We start from the raw sequence: 27,711 nt of genomic DNA, 5'->3' as shown, positions 1-27,711 counted from the left end.
ATCCTATATGGGATAATCATATATGAGATGTTTGGGGCTATTGATGGTTATGTTAATTGCAGCACTGCTTGGTTGCTTAGGTCCTGTAGTTTGTCATAAGTCTTGTCTTCTGAACGTCGTAACTTCTTCATATGATCTTGGATTTTAACGATCGTAAGTAAAAATATATTACTTTTTAACGGGAGTAATGTAAATGAAAGTTGTAGTAGACTCAAATCTGAACGCGAGGATATAAAGATTGTTAAAATCTGAGATCATATGAAGAAGTTACGACGTTCAGAACACAAGACCTAAGCAACCAAGCTGCTGAGGTCGTGGTAGCCGTAAACATCAACAACCTCGAGCACCTCATTAATGATTGTCCCGCTTAAGATATCGTGAGAAAACCTAAAAAAATCGGTCATAAGTATTGAATGTGTCTAAAAACACAAGAACTTATTTTGCATATATATATATATATATATATATATATATATATATATATATATATATATATATTAGAGAATAAGTGGGCAAAAAAAATATTAAGGACCAAATATGTACAAATTTAAGAATATATTATTTTATTGAGTCATTCTCTCCGACTGACTTTGAGTAACAGGTCATAGAACTAAAGTTATAAGTTTAACAAGTTGAAAGGATAATATATATATATATATATATATATATATATATATATATATATATATACTAGTTGTGAGACTCATATATTACATGAGTTTATTTTAAAAAAACAAACAAACATGAATATCTAACAATTTAAAAAAATTTAATTTATAAGAAAAAAATAAAATATTAATTATTAAAATTGAATTGCTTCTTTATTTTAAATTTGAACTAATAATTTTAATAAACAAAAAACAAAACTAATTTGATTAAATTTAGAAATTTAGAAATTATAAAGAAAGTTGCATTATTAAATTAGATATACATTTATTACATTTAAGTATTATTTGAAATTTAAGAAAATAGAAAAGACCACAAAAAGACAAATGGACATAATTTAATCTAAATTTACCACAAAATAACATGTGACATAATGCATAAGAAAATGACAAGTGGCAATTGTTTTCATTTATTAGAGACGATATATATATATATATATATATATATATATATATATATATATATATATATATATATATATATATATATATCGGTGAGATCGGTTGAGAACTCACAGTTTCCTGATAACCCGAGAACTAAAGGTAGAGCGTTAGATCAAAATTAACTAATTTAGAGCATGCTCGTCATCTTACCGATCTCATTTAATGTTTAATTTTGTTGTTATTGGAAATATTAATAAAAAGTTCTAATAATTAACATAATCAATCAATTTTCAGATATTTTTTTAAATAATTTTCGATTTTTTTAAAAAAAATGGAGATTTTTTACTTTTTTCAGAAGGCATGAATTTAAAAAAAAATGAAAAAATATATTTTTTTTAAAAAAGGCAATTTTTTTAAAACAGTATTTTTTTTTAAAAATGAATTTTTTCCAAAAGAAACTGTAATTTTTTTTTAAAAAAATTGCATTTTAAAAAAAAACTGCAACTTTTTTCAAAAAAAAATGTGTTTTAAAAAAATCTGCATTTTTTTAAAAAGTAAATATTTAAAAATCAGTAAATTAAAAAAAATAGAATATATATAAAGAAAAGTCTAATTTTTTTAACCAAAAAAATCAACGTTTTTCGTGCATATATGCATATTTTTTCAAATGCATATATGCATATTTCTTATACTATAATATTCGTAACTAAATCATAAAAAATCTCATTTTTATTAATCAATCTATAAACATAATAAATCAAGAATTTTATTTGATAAAGAATAAAATATAAAAAATAAAAAATGCTACAAAAATTCACAATGTTGTCATTTCTTCATATTAAAATTTCCATATTTTTTTTTCAATTTATCACTTTTTACCTCTTCAATATTTTCCACAAATCTTCAAAATCTACAATAAAATTTTAAAAAAAATTGATTAATGCAAGAACACTCACAAAAATGCACATGTATATATATCATGTAAAATTCACATGTGATTATATAATGTAAGATTCACATGTGATTATATAATATGATATTCACATGTGAGTGTATATTTTAAGATTTAAATGTGAAATTGACAAGAAATTTTAAAAAATAATTAACGAAGAACACACACATAAAATGCATGTTTGCATATAGACGTAATTCATATGTGATTACATATGAATCACATGTAATTCATATGTTATTCACTTGCGATTTACATGTGAATTACATATGATTAATATGTAATTCATATGTGATTCACTCGTGATTTACATGTGAATTACATGTGAGTCATATGTGAATTACATGTTAATCACATGTAATCCATATGTGATTCACTTGTGATTTACATGTGAATTACATGTGATTCATATGTAAATTACATGTGATTTACATGTGAATCATAGTAATTCATATGTGATTCACTTGTGATTTACATTTGATTCATATGTGAATTACATGTGAATCACATGTAATTCATATGTGATTCACTAGTGATTTACAAGTGAATTACATGTGACTCATATGTGAATCACATGTAATTCATATGTGATTTACATGTGAATTACATGTGATTCATATGTGAATTAGATGTGATTTACATGTGAATCACATGTAATTCACTTGTTATTTACATGTGAATTACATGTGATTCATATGTGAATTACATGTGAATCACATCTAATTAATATGTGATTCACTTGTGATTTACATGTGATTCATATGTGAATTATAAAATTCATATGTGATTCAGTTGTGATTTACTTGTGATTAATATGTGAATTATATGTTATTTACATGTGAATTATATAGAATTCATATCTATCTTCATCAAATTGCCATGATAATATTGTAACACCTTTTCTAGAGCTCACATCAACTAATTTTGAGGAGTCATGCAATGAGAACTTATACACAAAGCAATAGCAATTGTACATTTCATGTAACGTAAAGTTTCAAGCTATTTAGTTGAATGTTATTTATTTAAATTATGAGATTTTACCTGAGGGTGTTTCGTTAGGAAAGGTGCAAGTCAAAACCACCAACAAAGCCGACATTTTCCGTTGGAATTCACGGCCGAAAAAATTACTCATCCAATTCTTTAATAATCTCCAAAAGGTCCTATTAAAAAAGAAGATAAAATAAACATAAACAAAAATCATCTTGCATCAGCCAATCAAATCAATAAGAATTAACCTATCTCATGATTAATATGTCCACCAATGTCTCATGTCAATTTTTATTCAAAACTTCAAAAAAAATCTCAAATTTTGTTACGTGGATGAAATATATGATTTTTATATTCTTTCAAATTGCATGACAATAATAAAATACCAAATGGTTCATAATATCTTTCAGAAATATACTTTTATAATGAAAAAAATAAGATTAATGAATCATGGAAGATTTTTCTATAACAAAAGAGCACAAAAATGTTATAGTTCTTTACCAACATAATGGTTTCCTAATTTTTATGTAACCAAAGATTCAACTTTTTTACTTTCCAATACAACACCAACTTAGAAAAATATATATATAAAAAGAGCACCAAGACCAATTACAACTGCCATAAACTGGAAAAGTATGTGTTTTTTATTCCAATTCCAAATTGAAAAAAGAAAAGAAATGAAAAAATATTGCAAAAGTTCTTATTGCTGTTCCAGATGATGTCATTCTTTCAAGGTATAAAGAGATGAACATAGATCCGAATATTATTCCAAAATGATAAGAACTTGCTAAATATCCATGATCAACATTTTAATAATTGCTTGAATCTATTACATAAAAAAACAAAAGCAAGATCATATTTTTTTTGGACAGCATAGTAGTTGAGTTTCTTTATACTCTGCATAGCCATCAAATGAATACATGCATGTTTTTACTGGATGCAGTTTAAAATCATATTGTGGTGCACAGATATGGCTCTCTCCTCCTATATTTCTCAAAATATAACAAAAAATATTCTTCAGAATCCTAAATTGGAATTGGTTCATCATTCATGAAGTAAAAGTGACGTTGACATGTGATATTTCTCATTGAGGCGTTTCATCAAACATGTTGAGTGCAAACAAATGTCTATATTTTTCAATAGCATATGTGTTTATTTTTATACCTACAATCAACACAGGGATTTAATTCTTTTTAAAAACATATTGACTAAATAGGTTCAACTTAGCGATCAGGCAAAAACAATTAATAAAGGTCAAACAAAGGTCAGGAGTCAACAATAGAAACAAAAGATACCTAACTTTTGATCGATAATGGATCATATTCTCCTTTCAGGTCTTCAATCCATAGTGGAGGCCGAGATGAAGTCGGCGATTACGGTGTACACCGGGGAACAAATTGATGGAGGATAAAACGATTTAAAATCAAAGCATCTTCAGTGGAGTTTTTTCTATGAAGAACGTAAGATCAAGAAGTTCAGCAACAATAAAACTTCGATCATTGGGGGATTTTAGATTTCATATAGATTGATGATCGATGATGATAGTTTAATCGATTGAGATCAGGAAATCGAAATCATGGAATTGGATGAAGGATTGTAGAGAATTCAACGGAGGTGAGTCGTCGGATGATGGATTGTAGGTTTGAGTGAGAGAGGAAAATGGGGAGGAGAGAGAGAGATGAAAATTTATTTTATCAGATATTAGATTTAAGAAATCATTTAATTATAATTTTATTCCTATAATACCCCTGACTGAATTAATTAAGATATCCTGCCTTCTTTTTTGGTCTAGTTATTTACAAAAACGCCACCTTGCATCTCGACCCTTCCTTTTTTTGATCCAACGTTCCACCTTTAGTTCTCGGGTTCTCGGGAAACTTTGAGTTCTTAAATGATCATTCCTATATATATATATATATATATATATATATATATATAGGTGAAAGTGAATATACCCTTGAGAGTAAATAAATCTAAGTACCCAATCTCACTATCTGACGTCATTTTAAATTAACCGGGCTTTATTTTCTTCCTCTACCTTACCGCGTCTATAAACATAGATAACTCAGAAGACAGATTCGATGATTGTAAAACAATCTTCCACTACAATTACATTTATACGTTGGTGATTGCTGTTGTTCCTTTGATTCATCCCAACATACTGAATCATGAAGATTTATCTTATTTCCATTCGAGGTTATTTTATCATCCTATTTTTCTTAATTTTTTCTAATTAATCAAGTGATAATGTAAGGTGTTTTCGATTTTATCTTTTTTTTTAATTGGTTCTAGTTGCACATTAGATGAAATAAATTAGATTGATTCTAACTTTTGTTTTACTAATTTCATTACATTGAGATGTTTGATCGATAACAGGTTTATTTCTAAGATGATATTTCTATATATTCATCTTATTTCAGATAAATGTTTCTGGGAATGTACACCAGGTGTTTGATTAAATGGCTTAGTGAACTTTTGTGTTAATATGGCATAAAAGCATAGTCTGCTATCTAAAAAGGGTATCAGATGTCTAATAAGTTCATTTGGTGTCAAGTTGAATCCACTGTAACTGTGGTATAAGAGGTGACTCATCGCCCAAACACATTATTACAAAGCTTGCTTTTCCTTTAGTACATCGATGTCCTCATCCTTCTTGCAACTTGAATCCCTATTCTAATAAATGAATAAGTTTATTCTCCTATTCACAAGTGTTATTATATTAGAACTCCTCATTAATATTATATGTCCCCTATCATGCCACTTGTCAACATATTAATTATCTATTTTAGATTTCAAATTTTAAATTTCCCACCCTCATTACAATAAATTTTAATTTTTTTCACTTTAATTATATTAATTAATAACATTAGATTAAAAAATAAAATAAAAGTAATACAAATTATAAAGTGATATAACTTCATGTATTTATTTAAATCAACGATTATAATTTTATATGACTAAAAAAATATCACTGAAGTAATAATAATTTATTTAAAATAATTGATTAATAATTTTGATTTTTTAACATGAAAGTTTAATTAATTTTATAATCGTGGTTCTCACGGGTTATAAACTAGTTATAAATATTTATGAATGATAACATATATTCAAAGATCACTAGTTATAAATGAAAGACCAATAGTAATAATTAGTTCTTACAAAATTGCCACCTTGTCAGTCAAAATCATGATCACAAACCATGATCACGAACATGGGTGTTTTCATTTCCACCTTAAATATTCCATCGCCAAAATTGGATGATTCCATCATAGAAATATACAAGAGGTTTCATACTTATTCATTCTTTGATCTTTAAAATTACTTTACAATTAAGTCATAAAATATTCCACTTGTGTAATGCAGTATTGGAGAGATTTCAAGAAATGTACCTTAGGAAAACTCCTATTGGCCTTCAAAAGCATACCAGCAAAGCAAAACTGAGAGGAAGTTTTATACATGACAGAACCAGAAAAAATGGTCGCCAAATGCAGTTTATCAAGCCACCACAATAGTTACTTTGAATATGACTTCAAGTAAAGTGACAAAGTTTTACAAATTTGTTTTACTCCCTCGTATCAAACCAAATATACGCAAGAACAAGAAGCTTCAATGAATGACCAAAATGTGAAGAGATGTTGTAATTTTATCAGCAGCCGAACCGAGGTTGAATTCGATTTTTTGGGACAAGAGCAAAATCGTCCAATAAGGGGAAAACCCAATCAAACTTATGTGTAGATTAACCCAACAGTAACTAGGACATTACATATTGCAATTTAACATGTTTTAACACATCATCTCGTTACAATATCTTGAATTGGGTTTCTTTGCTCGAGATTTGGTGAGAATACTTGAAGAATTCAAAGAATTGTAGAAACTCTAAAAAAAAGTTGGCTTGTTGTATAGTAACTAAACCATGTATATGTTGACAAAAAGTGTATCATACTTACTTTTATAAGAAGAAATAGCAACCCACTTTTCATTTTATATTTGAAATATCATTGTATGAGTAGACACAACATTATACTTTCGTTTTAATAACAAAGTAGCATCATACTTTCATTTTAATAAAAAAAATAACATCATATTTTCGTTTTAATGAAACTATGTTGCCATTATTGGTTAATCTTTGTTAGATTGCGTTTGTCTTGATTGATGTGTCCCGAAACCTGAATATAAATTTGGTAATAAACCAATAATGGTATTTTAAAGTATTTAACAAAGCTAACCACAAATCACGAATGACAATTGAGCTAAATTGCAACATAACACTCAAATTTCGTTTTTGGTTATTCAACATTTAATAGCATTTTAATATCACAAAAAAATTGACATACAATCTTATCCATTCACTTTGGTAACTATAATATCTCAATCTTAAATGAAGTACATCTAAAAAAAACTTTTACAAAAAAAATTACATTAGATAAAAAATTCTACCAATCCTAAGCCACCTCCCTAAAGGCATATAAAACCCATCCAACTGTAGAATTGCAACAGGTGGAGGAGATATAATTTTTTTTTGATATCATTGTAGTATGTCTTGTTATATGCCAGCCTGATGCTATCTCATGCTGTCAAACAAGAAAAGCTCTTCAATGTTGTCCAGAAGCAGCATTAAAATAATACAAATAAAATTTTAAAAATATATAAATATTTAACAAGATGATCCAAAATCATTAAAATATTTGAAAAAACATTAGATAATAACTTAACAGATTAATTAACGAGTAGGGCATGCAACCATAAATCAGTTAAAATATGTAACAATAAAGAAACATCAAAATCATGACAATAGTTGGTAATAACTCGACCAAAAAACACAAAATATTGATGAATAACTAGTAAGAAATTAAGGGTCATAAAAGCTTTAATATTTACCTTTTTGGGAGATAAAGCAAGCATCATTGCATCGAATTTTTCCAAGCTATCATATGTCTTTCTTGTTATATCTACATCATGAATTTGCATGAATGGAGGCATGTCATGTAACACCCGGAATCAGGAAGACCAAGAAAGGAAAGAAAAGCCCTAAGTCAAAGGAGCCAACTCGTCCAGTCCAAGGAATGACTCGGCGAGTCGGAGCGGGATCCGTGTGAAAGGTTTAGTGACCGACTCGGTGAGTCGGCTAGTGTACTCGGCGAGTCTGGTCTGGACGAGAAAAAAACCCTAATCCCGGGGGTTGTGCCCTATTTAAAGAACATTACATCCCTTCCCCGGCCTCTTTACTCCCCTTTTGAGATCCAGAAACCCTAAATCGTGAGTGAGAGCCCTTGGAAGCAAATTGGGACCTAGATAAGGGGGGTTTTGTGAAGAGATATTGAAGATCAAGAAGCTTCGAGCAAGGGGCTTTGCGGAGATTTGGATTATTCTTCAAAGGGAGGTCATCCTTGAGGTAATAAACTGTTGCTTTGGCTTTATTGCAATTAGATCTATCTTATGTTTAAGATTTGGGGCATTTTGGGCATGCTTGAGATCTATGTCGAGTTAGAGGCCTAGATCTGAGGTTGCTACCTCAGATCTACACTTTTGATGGTCCAGAAGGTCATAAAGCTTATGTCAATAAGTTGTTGGTGAAGCCCCTTTGTCATAAACCCTAGCCCTAGAGTGTTTTGGGCCTATAGCTCCTTGGTTTCACGTAAAGTTTGTCACTTTACGTGAGGGATAGACTGTAGAAGAGTGGATATATGGATTGGAGCCCCTGCATGGCTCGAAAAGCCACTGTATGGATTGAGAGCTGAAGAGACTCGGCGAGTCACATGGGTGTACTCGGCGAGTTTTATGAACATGAGCATGGACTCAGCGAGTTGGAAGAACAACTCGGCGAGTTTGTTGAAGATTGCCTTGGACTCGGCGAGCCTGTTCTTGGACTCGGCAAGTCTGGTCGCAGAACCTCAACCTTTTCTGGTTAAGACGCAGATCAGTGAGTTGAGTGGTGACTCAGTGAGTTGGACAGGATGGGACTCAGAGATCGTTGAACTCAACGAGTCTTGGGGTGACTCGGCGAGTTGAGTCGTATTTTGATTGTTCTGAGTTTAAGAACTCGGCGAGTCTACAAGTTGACTCGGCGAGTCGAGTCAACTGGAAGGTTGACTTTATCCAGGACTTTGACTTCGACCAGAGTTGACTTAGTTTGACTTCTAGAGTTCAGTTTGGAGCTAAGTGTTATATTGATATTAGTAGCTCGGGGAGCTAGTGGAGCAGCGGTTCGGAGAGTTGTCGGACAGCAGCCAGAGGGTTATCAGCAAAGTTCAGTAGTGCAGGTGAGTTTCCCTTTGTGTGAATGGATCTACGGCCACAATGTCGGCCCATGTAGTTATGAGTAGGAAGACCCGAGGGTTAGCCCTAGGCACAGTATGCTAGTATGACATTCAGGACTAAGGTCCAATGTTAGCGGGCGGGTGCCCAAGGAATGCTTTGTATGATAGTTATACTTGTTGTCTATGTGATACATGTATGTGCCTGGTAGAGAGGTGAGTGTGGGCGAGGTCCCGTATCTCACCAATAGCAGAGTGTGGACGGTGTTCCATACCTCATTAGCAGTAGAGCAGGGGCGAGGCCCAAGTTAGGAAAAGAGTGAGTGTGGGTTGGGCCCATATCTCACTGTCAGTAGGAGCGTGGACGGGGTTCCAAGATTCATCAGTAGTAGGACAGGGACGAGGCCCAAGATAGGCGAGGCCTTAGTACAGTAATCCAGTAGAGTATGATATGTGTTGTGATATGATTGTATGCTAGTATATGTTAGCGGGCGGGGCCCGGAGACAGGCGGGGCCTAAGGAAAACAGATATGTACGCCGAGCGGGGCTCGAAGCCAAGCGGGGTCTGGGCCAGGCGGGGCATGGTGGCGGACGGGGTCCGATAGCGGGCGAGGCCCAATGCAGCAGGCGGGAGCCCAATATGTGGTTATGTGCTCAGTATTATGTATGACATGTATGGATCAGTAGATATGAATGGTATGCGGTAGGTTGGGGAACTCACTAAGCTTCGTGCTTACAGTTTTCATTTTTGGTTTCAGGTATTCAGTTTTCAGAAGAGGAGCTCGGGAGGGTTGCAGTGCACACACCATGACAAGTTAGCCTGGGATGTTTACTCTGATAATTAAACAAGTGTTTTGGAAATGAAACTATGATTTGTCATATAAACCCTTTTTGTATGTTTGAATGACTTAACGCTATGAATTAGTAACGTTTTTAAAAGAAATTTTTGGACTCGAAATTTGGGATGTTACAAGTTGGTATCAGAGCCTTGGTTTGAGGGATTCGGGCACACTCTCGGGTGTGTCTGAACTCAAACTGAGGAAGTGGTATAAAATTTTCCAAAAGAAAAACCATATTTATAAAAGGATTTTGAGGAAAGAAAAGGGTTTTAGAAAAAGCAAAAGGAACTTTGAAAAGAGAAAAGGGTGTGGTGCATGCAATCAGCCGAGCTCAAGTAAGTTCTCCCAAATTACCCATACAAGTTTATGTTATGATATGATTATGTGATCAGCATGCTAGATTTAGGGCTAAGGATCTAGGAGGATGCCTTACGTGCCTGTTATATGCGCTTATTGAGCTATATGCTAGCATTGGTTAGACAGTGGTAGGATAGCCTGTTTAGGTTATGCCTGATTATGTGAGATTATATTGCATGCTAGTATAGATTCTTGTATTTTGATAGAACTGCTTAATTATGTTCTGGTTAGATTTCCCTTTGGTCTGAATGTTGCCTGCTTTGTGCTTTGTGGGACTCTGAGTGATGGGAGTTAGCTATTAGGTGAATGCGTTAAGTCACATGTGACCAGGATTGAATAATCTTAGAGTGCTGGATTTTGCCCTATTGCACAGCTCTTGTCTGAGTCCAACCGTTGTTGGGACGAATCCTTTACTCGAAGGATTATCTGAGCCTCGTTACATGTGATGGTATTCAGGTAATGGCTGATTGGCATTACGAGGAAACCTTCAGCAGCTGAGGACTAGTTGGGTCAGAGGTTTCCCTAGGGTAAGCCTAGGATGAGGTTAGTTCTGGGAGCAGTGACGGTAGTAGTACAAGGGACTTGGTGGAGTTGAGGCAATTCTTGAGGAAAGTACGGATAGATGTGGAAGGTAGTATGGGCCCGTACTACTGAAAGCAGAGGATCCGTACTCGATTCAAGAGGGGCCGAGACAAAACCAGGGAACTTGCAGTGCGTGTGAGGTCCCTCAGCAGTGATGTGTATTTTGATGATTGTTATGGCATGCTTTCAGTATGACGACATCGCAAGATGGACCAGTGGATGGATCAGGTGTCAGTGAGGGGTCAGGCTCGGGTTCAGGGATCGAGCAGCTCGAGGAGCGGATGAGAGAGTTTGTATCAGCTGAGATTACGCGCGGTATTCTTGACCAGACTCCTGTGATCTTTGGCACGGTCAAGGAGGGCATCCTGGAGATTTTGGATGAGAGGCTTGGAGCCTTTCGCACAGAGTTGATGGCTATGTTGGGAGCGTGTACTTTGACTTTCCGGGAGTTCAGGGCTTGTGGAGCTCCAGATTATCATGGGGCTAGGGACCCCATTGCTAGTGGCAGATGGTTAGCTGATGTCGCCAACGCTTTTCGTTCTAGCTGGTGTCCCGAGGGGGACAAGGTTCGACTCGCCTCCTGTCTTCTGAAGGACAGAGCACGAGATTGGTGGGAGGAGGTTGGTCTTGCTATCGGGGATGATGTCGTGTTGGACGCGATGACATGGAGTGATTTCTCTGCCAGGTTCAAGGCCGAGTTTGCACCGATTATTGAGGTGTAACAGTTAGCCCGGGAGTTCCAAGATCTACAGCAGACGACCGAGACGGTGGCGGATATCACCGCCAAGTTCAGGGAGAGGGCTCTTCTTGTTCTGCAGTATGTCGCGGATGAGGAGATGAAGAAGGCTCGATATCACGATATGCTGAGAGACGACATCAGAGAGTTTGTGAGTCGGTCCAGCTGCAAGACACTGGAGGATATGATTGCTCGGGCCAGGGAAAGGGAGATCGATCTGGAACACCTCGGGAAGAGGAAGCCAGAGGAGGTTCAGGTATCTACGGGATCAGGCAAGGGGCCTAGGATATCAGACTCTAGATCGAGAGGTCCTCAGGACCGGGGCCGCTGTGGCAAGTGTGGCAGGACGCACGAGGGTGCGTGTAGGAGTGGCAGCGGTGGTGATTCTGGTTGCTTCAAGTGCGGCCGGATTGGTCATTTCAACAGAGATTGTACTGCTACCACCACCCAGGGATCAGACCTGTTATGTTTCCACTGCAGTCAGAGGGGCCACAAGAAGGCCCAATGTCCGAGTTTGCATTCAGCAGGACAGGTGATAGCACCTGCCCCTGCAACCATGAGGATCACCGACGGCCGTCAGGCCGGGCAGAGACACCTGCAACGAGGAGCATGGCGTATCAGTTGGTTTCAGATGAGGTGTGAGCAGCTCGATGTGTCAGGTACATATCTTCTTTCATTTCTCTATCAGCTTATGATATGGTCTTATTGTTATGGTTCTGCATCGGTATTGATAATGATACTTTGGAATTTTGCGGCCTGCTGGTGATTGATTTATATGTCATCTGCATACCTTGGATGTTAGAATGATAGTTGGAGGTCGTCTCCTTTGGAGTGGGTTACTTAGGATGCATTATTTGTTGCATGCCTGTGAGGGGCTTGGTAGTGCCTCGCTAGTTCGGGAAGGTGTCAATTGGAAATGGATCGGTTAGATCCCCAGTTATGGTAAGTCGGGTTTTCAGCGAAGTGACCAGGGGATGGTAGGAAGAATTGGAAATTCTTTTGAGCTGTGAGTTTGTGGGGAGCCCAATATGTGGTTATGTGCTCAGTATTATGTATGGCATGTATGGATCAGTAGATATGAATGGTATGCGGTAGGTTGGGGAACTCACTAAGCTTCGTGCTTACGGTTTTCAGTTTTGGTTTCAGGTATTCAGTTTTCAGAAGAGGAGCTCGGGAGGGTTGCAGTGCACACACCATGGCAAGTTAGCCTGGGATGTTTACTCTGATAATTAAACAAGTGTTTTGGAAATGAAACTATGATTTGTCATATAAACCCTTTTTGTATGTTTGAATGACTTAACGCTATGAATTAGTAACGTTTTTAAATGAAATTTTTGGACTCGAAATTTAGGATGTTACAAGTTGGTATCAGAGCCATCCGTGTGGCCAAGGATAGAAGTAAGTACAAGACCGGGGTGTTTCACAGTCTTGGTAAGGAAGGAAGCAGCTCAAGTGGCTGTTTGGATGGAGGATCGGGTTAATTGGGAGTTGGAGAAACTTTCCAACCTTAAGTTTGTGTATTCATGTCTAGCGGGTGACTGGTTCGGGAAACCAGGTCGCAGAGCCTTCGCCAGGTGCGAGTTTAGGCGGAATATAAGATTGTGGGTAGCCGCAGCATTCCCCAGCAGCAAGTCGTGAGGAAAGTGTCGTAAGACTGTTGGTAAGTCGTAGCGTTCATTAGTAGTTTAGTTCGCGGAGTGTGGGCGGAGGCCCATATCTCCTAGTTCGCAGAGTGTGGGCGGAGGCCCGTATCTCCTAGTCAGCACGATGGGGATCAGGAAAGGCTAAGTCGTTGAGGTTTAGTATGGAGTTGGCCTGCATAGCCCTTGTTAGGTGAGGCCACTCCAGTATGCAGTTGGGTGAGACCCATGGGCGAGGCCCGTATGTTAGCAACAGTATAGGTGAGACCTGGGAGCAGGATTGCTCAGTAGTATGGGTTGGGTGAGACCCGTGGGCGAGGCCCGTGCAATAGTAGCTAGGCAGGTGAGACTAGAAGGGAGGACCGCTCTAGGATATAGTTGGGTGAGACCCGTGGGCGAGGCCCGTGAGATTATAACAGCGTAGGTGGGACCTAGTAGGGACCTTAGAGTCAAGATAGGGGATCGAGGATCCCAAGACTTGTAGCCCCAGAGTGGCAGGATAGATAGAGCAGTTTAGATAGCCGAAGTTTCTTCGGAAGTTGTTGGGAGTGACTAAGAAATTGTGCTAGTTGTAGTGACCGGTGAGTATCCGATAACCCAATTATCGGCAGAATCTGTAGAGGGACCAGGGTAGTCTCGGTCCATTCGGAAGGCGAATGAGAAACGGAAGGACTTTAAGGCAGGGAAGTGACGATAGAGAAGTATGGTACGGGACAGCTAGTTGACCGAGGAGTGCTATGCCTCTCGCAGCAGGGTTGGATAATCTCAGAGGGAAGGGTTTGACCCTGTTGTGCAGCTCTCGTTGGAGTCTAACCGTTATAGGGATGAATCTTTTACTCGAAGGATTATCTGACCCATACGTTGGGCTGGGTGCTCAGCGCTAGGTTATTGTAGCATGAAGTGTTCGGTAGGTATCGACAGTAGTGACCAACACTGGGAGTGGCTGGAGTAATGGATACCATGAAGGATATGTCTTTCGCAGTGGTAGAGGAGGTGGTTCGTGGTAGAATGCTTCCTTGGGAAGGCCAGAAAACGCGCAAGGAAAAAGGGGGGGGGGGGGTGAACCCCTAGGATTTTCAGCATAAGTACTCGGGGAGTACTGGAAGGATTGTCAGTTGAGTGAGTTGTGTGCTCAGGATTGGCGGGATTGGAGTGCACTTGAGGATTGATATCTACGAGGACTAGTTTTATTCTGGGTAACCGGGCGGAAGGTCAATGGGGGTGGTCAGCAGGAGTTAGATTCATCGGGCAGGAAGGTTGAAAGCAGATTGCAGGACAGTTGGCTGTAGCAGACTTCGAGGACGAAGTCTAGTTTAAATGGGGGAGAGTTGTAACACCTGGAATTAGGAAGACCAAGAAAGGAAAGAAAATCCCTAAGTCAAAGGAGCCAACTCGTCGAGTCCAAGGAATGACTCGGCGAGTCGGAGCGGGATCCGTGTGCAAGGTTTAGTGACCGACTCGGCGAGTCGGCTAGTGTACTCGGCGAGTATGGTCTGGACGAGAAAAAAACCATAATCCCGGGGGTTGTGCCCTATTTAAAGAACATTACATCCCTTCCCCGACCTCTTTACTCCCCTTTTGAGATCCAGAAACCCTAAATCATGAGTGAGAGCCCTTGGAAGCAAATTGGGACCTAGATAAGGGAGGTTTTGTGAAGAGATACTGAAGATCAAGAAGCTTGGAGCAAGGGGCTTTGCGGAGATTTGGATTATTCTTCAAAGGGAGGTCATGCTTGAGGTAATAAGCTGTTGCTTTGGCTTTATTGCAATTAGATCTATCTTATGTTTAAGATTTGGGGCATTTTGGGCTTGCTTGAGATCTATGTCGAGTTAGAGGCCTAGATCTGAGGTTGCTACCTTAGATCTAGACTTGTGGTGGTCCAGAAGGTCATAAAGCTTATGTCAATAAGTTGTTGGTGAAGCCCTTTGTCATAAACCCTAGCCCTAGAGTGTTTTGGGCCTATAGCTCCTTGGTTTCACGTAAAGTTTGTCACTTTACGTGAGGGATAGACTGTAGAAGAGTGGATCTATGGATTGGAGCCCCTGCATGGCTCGAAAAGCCACTGTATGGATTGAGAGCTGAAGAGACTCGGCGAGTCACATGGGTGTACTCGGCGAGTTTTATGAACATGAGCATGGACTCAGCGAGTTGGAAGAACAACTCGGCGAGTTTGTTGAAGATTGACTTGGACTCGGCGAGCCTGTTCTTGGACTCGGCAAGTCTGGTCGCAGAACCTCAACCTTTTCTGGTTAAGACGCAGATCAGTGAGTTGAGTGGTGACTCAGTGAGTTGGACAGGATGGGACTCAGAGATCGTTGAACTCGACGAGTCTTGGGGTGACTCGGCGAGTTGAGTCGTATTTTGATTGTTCTGAGTTTAAGAACTCGGCGAGTCTACAAGTTGACTCGGCGAGTCGAGTCAACTGGAAGGTTGACTTTGTCCAGGACTTTGACTTCGACTAGAGTTGACTTAGTTTGACTTCTAGAGTTCAATTTGGAGCTAAGTGTTATATTGATATTAGTAGCTCGGGGAGCTAGTGGAGCAGCGGTTCGAAGAGTTATCGGACAGCAGCCAGAGGGTTATCAGCAAAGTTCAGCAGTGCAGGTGAGTTTCCCTTTGTGTGAATGGATCTACGGCCACAATGTCGGCCCATGTAGTTATGAGTAGGAAGACCCGGGGGTTAGCCCTAGGAACAGTATGCTAGTATGACATTCAGGACTAAGGTCCAATGTTAGCGGGCGAGTGCCCAAGGAATGGTTTGTATGATAGTTATACTTGTTGTCTGTGTGATACATGTATGTGCCTGGTAGGGAGGTGAGTGTGGGCGTGGTCCCGTATCTCACCAATAGCAGAGTGTGGACGGTGTTCCATACCTCATTAGCAGTAGAGCAGGGGCGAGGCCCAAGTTAGGAAAAGAGTGAGTGTGGGTTGGGCCCGTATCTCACTGTCAGTAGGAGCTTGGACGGGGTTCCATGATTCATCAGTAGTAGGACAGGGGCGAGGCCCAAGATAGGCGAGGCCTTAGTACAGTAATCCAGTAGAGTATGTTATGTGTTGTGATATGATTGTATGCTAGTATATGTTAGCGGGCGGGGCCCGGAGACAGGCGGGGCCTAAGGAAAACAGATCTGTACGCCGAGCGGGGCTCGAAGCCAGGCGGGGCCTTGTGGCGGACGGGGTCTGATAGCGGGCGAGGCCCAATGCAGCGGGCGGGAGCCCAGTATGTGGTTATGTGCTCAGTATTATGTATGGCATGTATGGATCAGTAGATATGAATGGTATGCGGTAGGTTGGGGAACTCACTAAGCTTCGTGCTTACGGTTTTCAGTTTTGGTTTCAGGTATTCAGTTTTCAGAAGAGGAGCTCAGGAGGGTTGCAGTGCAAACACCATGGCAAGTTAGCCTGGGATGTTTACTCTGATAATTAAACAAGTGTTTTGGAAATGAAACTATGATTTGTCAAATAAACCCTTTTTGTATGTTTGAATGACTTAACGCTATGAATTAGTAACATTTTTAAAAGAAATTTTTGGACTCGAAATTTGGGATGTTACATGTCAGCAGACACCACTTGGACGCCATCAAAGATCGAGAAATCAGTTAGTTCCACCTTCGAGCTACACCCAAATGACCTTCTTTTACCCCTATCGATTCCAACTAATGGAAAAGATTGCTTTTTTATCTCATACCGTTTTTGTAGTTTCGTCATATTTTCTTTATTTCCTGGCAATAAATTAACACTCCTATTGGGTTCTCTGTTGGTAATTACAATGGCTTTCTTGTTGCTTTTTCACGAGGCTCCTCCTTAATATAATATTGGTTTCCTTTGGTTATGATTATTAGAAATATAACTAATATGAGGAGCATGTATCATAATTATTGATTTTGACTGTTATAATATATGTTGGCATTATGTCAAACACATGGTGGGTGGAAGTTAACCTTTTCACAATTCCCCTGTATCCACACACCAATTCCATCCAAATTAAACCTAGTCATATTGATATTGACTGACATAAGAAAATGTAGAGATACCGATCATCGTAAGCTTTCAAGGAATTCATGAAAATTTAATCAACATAAGCTAATTCGATCAACTTACTGTTGGATTTTAAGAAAAATAATTGTTGTTCCAAAATTAATCCGAGAAACTTAAAAATGGAGGAAATTAGTTGAAGAAATAGAATTGACAGAACCTGGACAAGTAAGCTACAAGAGTGATGGAAGCGACGAATGTTGCAGTGTACACATCTTTACAGACAAGCCATGGGTATGAAATCGGGTGTATGGTGAACCCATTCAACGGAACCATGGCCATCGACGAGATTAGCTTATTTAGCTTATTCCTACCATAATAAGCAATAAACAATAAGCATTCTCCCACTTGTTTATTAAAATCAGCTTATTTAGCTTATTCCTACCACAATAAGCTAATTTTTTAAACTTCATATCCAAACACTTCAACTCAGCTTATTGTGGTGAGAATAAGTAATAAACAATAAGCAGCCACTTTTTTCCCTATCCAAACATGTTCGTGGGATTAATCAGGAACCGATGTTATGGAAATGATGATGTGAAATCAGATAGATTCTTAAGGACGGAGTCCTAAAAAAAATAAGAAAGGAATCAGGTCTGATAACTGGTAAATCATATCGTTTATCAAACGACACAGTTTTAAATTATTGGGTACCTAAGTTTATATATATTCACTTTTAACATATATATATATATATATATATATATATATATATATATATATATATATATATATATATATATATATATATGCAAAAGTTCAATAGAAAACCATAATTATTCGTTCTTCAAGGAACCAAATCTTTTTTTTTAATTTCTAGAGCTTATTCTTTATCGGAAAAAAAAATCTAAAAATATCTAAATTCATATATTAACATTGTGAATGTGAAAAATATTTTTCGGATTCACCGTGTGAATCCGGATTCACAATGTGAATTTTTAAAGATTCACATTGTGAATTTGACGTAAAAAAAATCGAATTTGATATCATTGGAAAAAGAATAAAAAGTTATGAATTTCTGTATTTTTAGTTTTTTTTTTTGATAAAAAATAAGATCTAAAAGTTGAAAAAAAAGATTGGTTCCTTGGTTAATTATGGTTCTTTATTGAACCTCACCCTATATATATATATATATATATATATATATATATATATATATATATATATATATATATATATATATATAAGCTTAGGTTATTCTATTCAAACTAAGTATTGTGTTATCGTATGCATAATTATGGGCCAACCATTTTACTTAATTTTGGAAAGTGAATAATAAATATTATTAAATTAAATATAATTAAAAAATACCAACTAATTTCATTCTAAGGGTATTTTAGTCAGTTAACATAAATTTAAAAAAGGAAAATTTCATATTTTAAGGAAAATAGATTCTATTAATTTTAAAAATCTGATTGTGTGGATGATAATTCTCCTAATTCAAAAATTCTGACGGAATATGTTTATCAATATATTGAAAAGTAACAAATATGATTGAACCATACAAGAATTACACATTCTGACATAATATATATTTTGATTTAATGAACTTCTTGAAGAATAACAAAATTTTGGATACAAGTTAAAAAAAATTTCATTACATTCTTAGAAAAGAAAAAAATATATATACTATTCTATGCGAATGTTACACTTATTAATAACACAAAAAACACAATATATGAATCATTCTAGCAGAATATACTATTACATATATATTTTTTCATTACATTGTATATTATTTTGGTAGAATAATCCATTCTTTTTGGAAGATTGGTGATCATTGTTCATCTTCATCCCATACAACGTTCATCTTCAAGATTCTCTTCTCACATAATCAGAATTCAAGATTCCATTCCAATAGAATGTTGTAAGTTTCATATGTACCATATTTTACTTTGATATCTCTCGTTTCGTACCTACAAAAATAATGGTATTCAACATGTGATCATTATAAACCAACAGTATAAGATAAAATTCAAGCATAAAGAAGCAAACCAAAATAAAGTCACGCAAAACCCATTAAAGAGAAATGGATTCGTGATTCCATTCCAACAGAATTAGAATTCATGATTCCATTCCAACAGAATTGGATTCGTGATTCCATTCAAATGATCAAGAAAATTGAAAACCAAATGTAACGCAATCTTATAGTCTGAATTCGTGATTTTTGTCTAATGAAGTTTTGTGCTTTAATGATTCAAAAAAATACAAGAAACAGGAAAATCACCTTAGCAAGGGATATATCTTCGTCCTTGGACCGAAAAGATATTTCTTGCTTAAATCTTTCCCTTGCAACATTCTTTCTTCAAGAACAATTGAAAAGATTGGACTGAATCCCTAAAATAAACAGCAGCAGGCTGTTGTTTATTTCCAGAACCGGGGGGGGGGGGGGTCTACCCCTTGGTCTCTTCCCTGAAGACGGTGTCGGAGATGAGAAGTCATTGGATTTTCTCTGGAGCAGCAGGCTATTGTTTATTCCCTCTTACACATTTCATCGAACACCTGTTAGGCATATCCAAACATCCAATTTAAAACTTCAATTGAAGCGTAAAGAACATCTAAACAAATAACATTATAAGACTGAAAACGAAGGGAGAGCGGATACGTGCAATGCATGTGTACTGTTTCCCTCTCAAAGTCGTCCAATCTCTCTGCGTGGGTCATTCTTTTCAAGTGGTTGTGTGTAATTTTTTCCTTGAATATACCTGTTGTTTTGCTTGATTTCGTAGGACAACCTTGCGGTGGAAGGAGTAAATACAGGCTCATATGGAATCAAGATTGGAACAAATGGTCTCACCTGCGAATTTAATCAGGATTCGAAGGCTGTATCGGAATTACTTTGAAGACCTGTTCGCAATGGGTATTTAAAATCATCGAGTAGTCAGAACTCAATCTTGGAATCGAACTCAGTTTTCTGATCGAAAATGGCTTTGTATTTGGAATCTTGTAGCCAAGTGGTCTCGCAATCGGTGCTTAAGAAATCGGAACAAATGAAATCTGAATTCGAAATATGATTGTGTACTCGTTCGCAATTGGATGTCAAAGTTGAAAGTCAAAATTGAGTTTTTGAGAATGTTTCACATGCGAACGATCGCACCACCATTTTCGGCTTGGACTGCCACCGAACATCTTCCAGGGGTTGCTATCACTTCGATCGAATCAACTCTCGCACCCATCACTTTTTCTTACATGGAAATCTCAATCGACAAAAGAAATGAGGGATGAAGACGACGACCTGCTGTATATAAGAAAAGAAATTAGGTTAAAAGTGAAAGATAGCATGATTACAGGCACTATTTGTGGAAGCTATTTATCAAATTACTAAAATACCCCTGTTTATTTATTTAATTAATTGAATTTTTATTTAATTTTGATTGGCCCATATTTATGCATACAATAACACAATAAATACTTTAAACACCTGAACCTATCTCTCTCTCGGCTTAAGTTATTCTATTCAAACTAAGTATTGTGTTATCGTATGCATAATTGTGGGCTAATCATTTTACTTAATTTTGGAAAGTGAATAATACATATTATTAAATTAAATATAATTAAAAAATACCAACTAATTTCATTCTAAGGGTATTTTAGTCAGTTAACATAAATTTAAAAAAGGAAAATTTCATATTTTAAGGAAAATAGATTCTATTAATTTTAAAAATCTAATTGTGTGGATGATAATTCTCCTAATTCGAAAATTCTGACGGAATATATATATATATATATATATATATATATATATATATATATATATATATATATATATATATATATATATATATATATATATAAATACATTTTTAATTTTTTTAAGTCACTATCGACTTATAAATACAAAATGAATAATCATCATAAAAGAATATTTAGCGGATTTTGAACTTATCGCATTCTTACATCCGAACTCGTTGCTTTTATCTCCCACCTTGCCGCTACCGTTGTCATCTTCTTGGCTTTCCATCAGGTAAATTATCAGCCGATCACAGGTACTCAGCGCATTTGTTCTCTTTATCTCTGTTCTCTATTTTATTGGGTGCTATATCTCCGGGCAGAAACATAAATTGTATAATAATGAAGGGGGAATGCGAGATTCGTGATTGCTGTTGAATTGGGGTTTAATTGAATGTTTGCTTTTAAATTTTGATTTGTTTGTATGTCGATAAAGTTTTTGCTCTATCTACTGATAACAGTTCTAAAATAAAAAATAAAAAGTAATCTGTATTCAACATCACTTTATCAAGAGACCCAAATAATATTTTTACTATTTTCATGGTAGATAACAGTTCTAAAATAAAAAATAAAAAGTAATCTGTATTCAACATCACTTTATCAAGAGACCCAAATAATATTTTTACTATTTTCATGGTAGATTGGCATTTGATTTCGTTACTTTGTTTTCTTGGGTATTATAATAGATAATAAATACAAACGACCAAGACTTCTAAGTGTATGAACGTCTAATCCGGGGCAATTTATTCCAATTCATCATTTTTAATTTGCCTTACTCTTTGCTCCAAACACGTATGCCACCAGTTTGAGATCACCTACTTAGAATCATTCATCCTCACAGTTGAGACTATATAAACCCTCATGAGGGCAGTTTATATACAAACCAAAAATCAGCAAGAAATTCATTTAGACATTATGACTCCTTGTGTTTTTATAATTTTCTCACTTCTTTTGCTACTCATTGTGACTACAACTTCCAGCCAATTGGTAAGAGAGGGAGAAGGAGGGGTTGATGCAGATGTTGTGATGAACAAGTGTTTGGATAAGGAGATACACGCTCTCCTTCTTTTTAAAGCTCCCCTTAAAGACCCTGATGGTGGTCTCTCTACTTGGACAGCTGACGAACATGACTGCTGTAAATGGAAAGGAATTACGTGCAACAACCAAACAGGTCATGTTACAAAGCTTGAAATCAGCAACTCTGGTCTTGTAGGTGAGATTAGCCATTCTTTGCTTAATTTAAGCTATTTGAATCATTTGGATCTTTCCATCAATTCTTTTCATGGAAACATTCCCATCTTCATTGGTTCCATGACCCAATTAATTTACCTTGATCTTTCCGATAACTCCTTTTATGGAACCATTCCTCCAGAATTTGAAAACCTCACCAACTTGCAACACCTTCAACTTAGTTACGTTGGAAGATGTAGAGTTGAAAAGATAGAGTGGTTGTCTAATCTGTCTCATTTGGAGAAACTTGAATTAGATGGGATTTCCCTAGCCAAACAAAATCACTGGGTAGATGTAATTCTGAGTCTCCCGAAACTCTCATATTTATCTTTAGAGGGATGTGAGCTGTCACAGGTGATGTATCCATATTCTTCTTCATTTCTCAACTTTTCTTCTTCTTCTTCATCTATTGAAGGCCTTTATCTTGGAAACAACAGTCTCACCTCATCCATGTATCGTTGGTTGTTCCTATTAACCAGCAATAAGCTTGGTTATCTTGATCTCTCTTACAACATGTTAGATGGGATACCCAAATATCTTGGTAACCTCTGTAGCTTGGAGTATTTGGAAATCAGTAACAACTCGGCTGCTGTCCAATTTCCTGATTTTCTCAACAACTTGTCTGGATGCACATCCCTTTCATTACAATGGTTGGATGCTTCTGATAGCCAATTTATAGAATCATTGTCCAATGATATCCAAAAGTTTTCATCCCTAGAGTACTTGGACTTATCTCATAATCACTTAAATGGAAGTATAAGTGAGAAACTGTGGGAACTACCCAGGCTCCGAACTCTTTACCTTTCTTTTAATAATCTTACAGTTCCTTCCCCAGATCACTTGTCAAACATCTCTTATTTTCAGTATCTTGATCTGCGCTCTTCCAATATAGGGCCTCTCTTCCCCAAATGGATTCAGACACTCAAAAATCTTACCCGTCTTGATCTTTCCAATACTGGAATTTCAGACACCATTCCTCTGGAGTTTTGGGACACGTGGCCTTCTCAATTAAAATATCTGAATCTCTCTTCCAACAACATTAGCGGGAAAGTACCAGATTTATTATCAAGTTTTGCCAACGGTTCAAAGATAGATTTGAGTTCCAACAACTTTCACGGTCCGATACTAAATGTTTCTTCTACTTTGTCATTATTAAATCTTTCCAGAAACAAGTTTTCTGGAGGAATCTCGTTTATATGCCAAATTGTTGGTGGTTTCTTGTCATTTCTTGACCTCTCTCATAACTTATTCATCGGACAACTCCCCGACTGTTTGTGGCTTTTCAAAGAGCTAAAAGTTCTTAATCTCGGACACAACAATCTCTTTGGAAGGCTTCCTCCCTCTATTGCATCTTTGATAGAATTAGAGGTGTTGTATTTGTACAAGAACAACTTCTCTGGAGAATTGCCTTTGTCTTTAAAGAATTGCACAAGTTTAATCTCTTTGAATTTGGGGGCCAACAAGTTTTCTGGTAATGTGCCTGTTTGGATAGGAGAAAACTTATCAGGGCTGTATGTTCTTATCCTAAGATCAAACAACTTCTTTGGAACCATCCCTTTACAATTATGTCAGTTAGCTAATCTTCAAATTTTGGACTTGTCAATGAACAATCTTCATGGAACCATCCCCTCATGTTTGAGTAATCTTACGAGCATGATTCAACCAAGATTCTCACAAGATGTAAAGTTTTATACACTTGTAAGAGGTGTTGCATATGGATCGGGGATATATGTTGACCATGCAATGATTGAGTGGCAAGGAGATGAACACGAATTCTTTAGCACCCTGAAATTGTTGAAGACTATTGACCTGTCAAGCAACAATTTAACAGGACATATTCCATATGAAATTACCAATCTGTATGACTTGATTGCCCTGAGCTTGTCAAAGAACTCTCTATTTGGAGAGATTCCACAGAAAATTGGTGAGATGAAAAAACTTCTGACTTTGGATTTGTCTAGAAACAGTTTTTCAGGGCGCATACCATCAAGCATGTCTCAGATGACTTTACTGAATGACCTAGACTTGTCATTTAATAACTTTTCAGGGAGAATTCCATCTAGCACTCAACTCCAGTCCTTTGAACCTTCAAGATATGATGGGAATTCACAACTATGTGGACTTCCCCTTACCAAAAAGTGTCCTGGAGATGAAGAATCAGAAGTCCCACCAATCGTTGGTAAAAGTAAGAGTGATGCGAAAGACATAGATGAATTTTGGGGATGGTTTTATGTTGGTGGGGGAACTGGTTTTGCTATTGGATTTTGGATAGCATGTGGTGCTTCTCAACCGCCGAGGGAGACGTGCATTTTTTCACTTTTTTGATAGCTGCAAAGATTGGGTTTAGGTGAAGGTGCTGTTGCGCATTTCAAGTTTGCATAAAGCTAGACAAACATAGTTTGTCATCTAGTTTTTATTTTTGATTTCTTATTTTCTAGTATGTAATTTTGCTGGAGGTTTTAAGCCCTCCATATTTAATAAAGTTGCCACCAACACCATGGGTGGCCATTTTCTCTGTTATGTATGAAATAAGATATCCTACAAAATTCAATACATTTCGTAGCATCTAAAAAACAAGAAGAAAGTTAGAGGGACACTAAAAAACAAAAAACCGAACCGGACTGGTGTAGAAAAAAATGGTTTCATACAAATCGATTTCGTTTGAAACCGAGTTGCCGGTTTAGTAATGGTGTAAGTTAGAATCCATTAGATATCATATTTCGATAGCAGTTGCACTTCCATTACATTTCATAATGTAAACATGATTAGTTTTGACTCTTTGCATCAGTTATAAATGGAAATCGAAATTGTAATTTACACTTGAGTTTATAGTTTCTACTATTGACTTGTCTGTTCTATTTGCAGCACATGGCCCCTACAGATCAACTAGTTTTCAGAAAGAAACTGTTGAGATTAAAAGGTACTAAATACCATCTGAACTTGCATTTTTTCCAAGTTCTCCTAAACGATGGAAAATATTGCTTGCTAGTTTTCCAAATTTAACTGTGAAATCTTTGTTCCAGGTTGTGAATTATGAAAATCATGTGACGATTCAAAATTAAAGAGCAAAGCGGAAAGTTTTGTTAGTGTTATTATGGATGATAGTTTTGTGTTTTGGGTTGATGTCACTGTTTCCCCACAACTTATATAGGTTTTGATCTCATTTGGTCACTCGTTTATCTTTTTGTCATTCAAAGTCCTAAACTTTCAAGAGATATATCAAAAAGGTCATTATTAGAAGGAAGAATGGGATAGCCTGTTATAAGATGACGTGACATTCCATATAGAACTTACTTACATGGAGGTTTAAGTGGCGTCGACAAGGAAAAGTACTTTGTTTTTGTTAAAAAGTTAAAATACGATTGTTTTGATTTAAAACTACACAAACATATTGTTCAAAAAATTTAACAATTATAAAAGGCGAATAACTTTAAATCATTCGAGACATTTTTAATTTATAACGCGTTTCTAACATCTTTATGATTATATTATGGGTTGTTAAGCCCCAAATCTCGTGAAGTAAATATTACAAATCACAACATAATTCATTATATATTGTCTAATTTTCTATTACAATATGAGGAGTCATTTTAAGAAATTGGGATTTTAGATAGGCATGAAAAAATTGAAGATCACATAAAGCACTAGAAAATCAAAATATTTTCATAATACAGTGTAAATATAAAATACTTATTCTTAATAAAATCAAAAATATTTTTTCAAGCTTTGATCATTTTGGTAAATGAAAAAAAGATGTATAAGAATATATTTAGTCGTCAATATATAATAAAAGTTTATATCGGCTTCTTAATTGTAACTTTGTTTATTTACTAAATTGCCCCTGTTCTTTATCTTCGTTTTGATTTTGACAACTTTTGTCTGAAAAACTTAAATGCTGGATAATATTCAATGTAATAAATCTTTAGTTGTTTCCTTTGAAATCTTCCCATGGGAGACGGCCACATCTACTCTGTGCTCTAAGTATTTCTTGGGCAAAATCATGATTGCAGTAAGCAAAAGGTCATTCAAGATTCTATTAAAGGTAAACTTTATAGGGAAAAATCCTCTACCTACCATTTATATTAACAACTTTCACGCCATCACTAAATCTACAGTCTCTTCTAGACTAACATTACACTGATTAAATTATTGCGTGTTCCTCTTCATTTTAAATGGGTTTCAATCTACAAACCTTTCAAGCATGAGAGAGCGTTTTCATTCTAACGAAAGTATATTACTCATTAAAACCTTAAGAAACAGAAAAACTACACCAATGTTGAACAATATCTTATAGTGGAAAATGTCACTATAGCCCAACTAACTTAGAGCTTTTGGTTTAAAAGGTCTTTTTTCCGCTTTCTAAGGATATGAAGTCCAATTTAGAAGGGTTAAAAGCTCACTATTTTGAAAGGGAAGTCAGTCAGCAGGTATCATTTGCCACTTCAATTAACAACTTGCCACATCACTTACCACGTCAATTAAAATGTAACGACCCAAAAATTCAAGGTAAAAATTTCATTTTTAATATAGGAAAAACACTTAATAACTTTGTTCCGGACACTAAAAACATTTCAATTAAAATTAATATCAGAGTCTAATCTCAAAGATCACATATTGCGAAAAAACATGGGTATATGCATTGTGATCGTCCCGAGCTCATTTATTTGAAAACTGGAGGTATCTGAAACCAAAACTGAAAACTGTAAGCACGAAGCTTTGTGAGTTCCCCAAATACCACATAACATACATATCAATCATATCCATACATGTCATACATAACCGTGAGCTACATATCAATCATAGTCATATAAGATGTTATGTGCCGCACATACTCTTGCCGTTATGACACGGGCCGCCTCGTGGTCTTTTTTGTCAAGTCGGGGGCCACCCCCTGGGTCCTATAGACAAGTGTCAGGAGCCACCTCCGGGTCTTCCATGCAAGTACCACAAAGACAACTAGCATACAATCTACTCTACTTAACTAATAGCATACAATGCGCCAGGAGCTGCCTCATGGTCTTTCATACATAGTGCCAAGGGCTAACCCCCCGGTCTTCCTACAATACATAAACCAAATGGGTCGGCGTTGGTGCCTTCGACCCATACAAATAGTGAGGAGAGTCACCTCGAATGCAGAAGCTCACTGCACGAAATCCCAAGTTGCTGCATTGACGATTTCCCAAACTAAGAATAACCAAAACAACCTCTAGTTAGCAACTGAATTCCAAACCATGATCCATAATCCACACTTGGGGTAAAATGACCATTTTACCCCCAACCCAACATGAACCAAAAGATGAGGCCCAAGCCCAAAATCAAAA

General features: G+C 36.4%; 1 long non-coding RNA gene and 1 pseudogene across 1 annotated transcript; both read left to right on the top strand.

The window, feature by feature from the left end:
- Positions 1 to 21,306: 21,306 nt before the first annotated feature.
- LOC145120491 (uncharacterized) lies at positions 21,307 to 25,657 on the top strand. The gene is made up of 3 exons (XR_013714217.1): positions 21,307 to 21,395; positions 25,256 to 25,310; positions 25,414 to 25,657. It is a non-coding gene; the product is annotated as an uncharacterized LOC145120491 (long non-coding RNA).
- LOC145120490 (receptor-like protein EIX2) lies at positions 21,426 to 24,910 on the top strand (annotated as a pseudogene).
- Positions 25,658 to 27,711: the final 2,054 nt, after the last annotated feature.

The sequence above is a fragment of the Lactuca virosa genome, chromosome 6 (assembly GCF_052849685.1).
Source record: "Lactuca virosa cultivar CGN04683 chromosome 6, Lactuca_virosa_CGN04683_v6, whole genome shotgun sequence".
Taxonomy (NCBI): Eukaryota; Viridiplantae; Streptophyta; class Magnoliopsida; order Asterales; family Asteraceae; genus Lactuca; species Lactuca virosa.
This window is presented reverse-complemented; position numbering and strand designations above follow the sequence as displayed.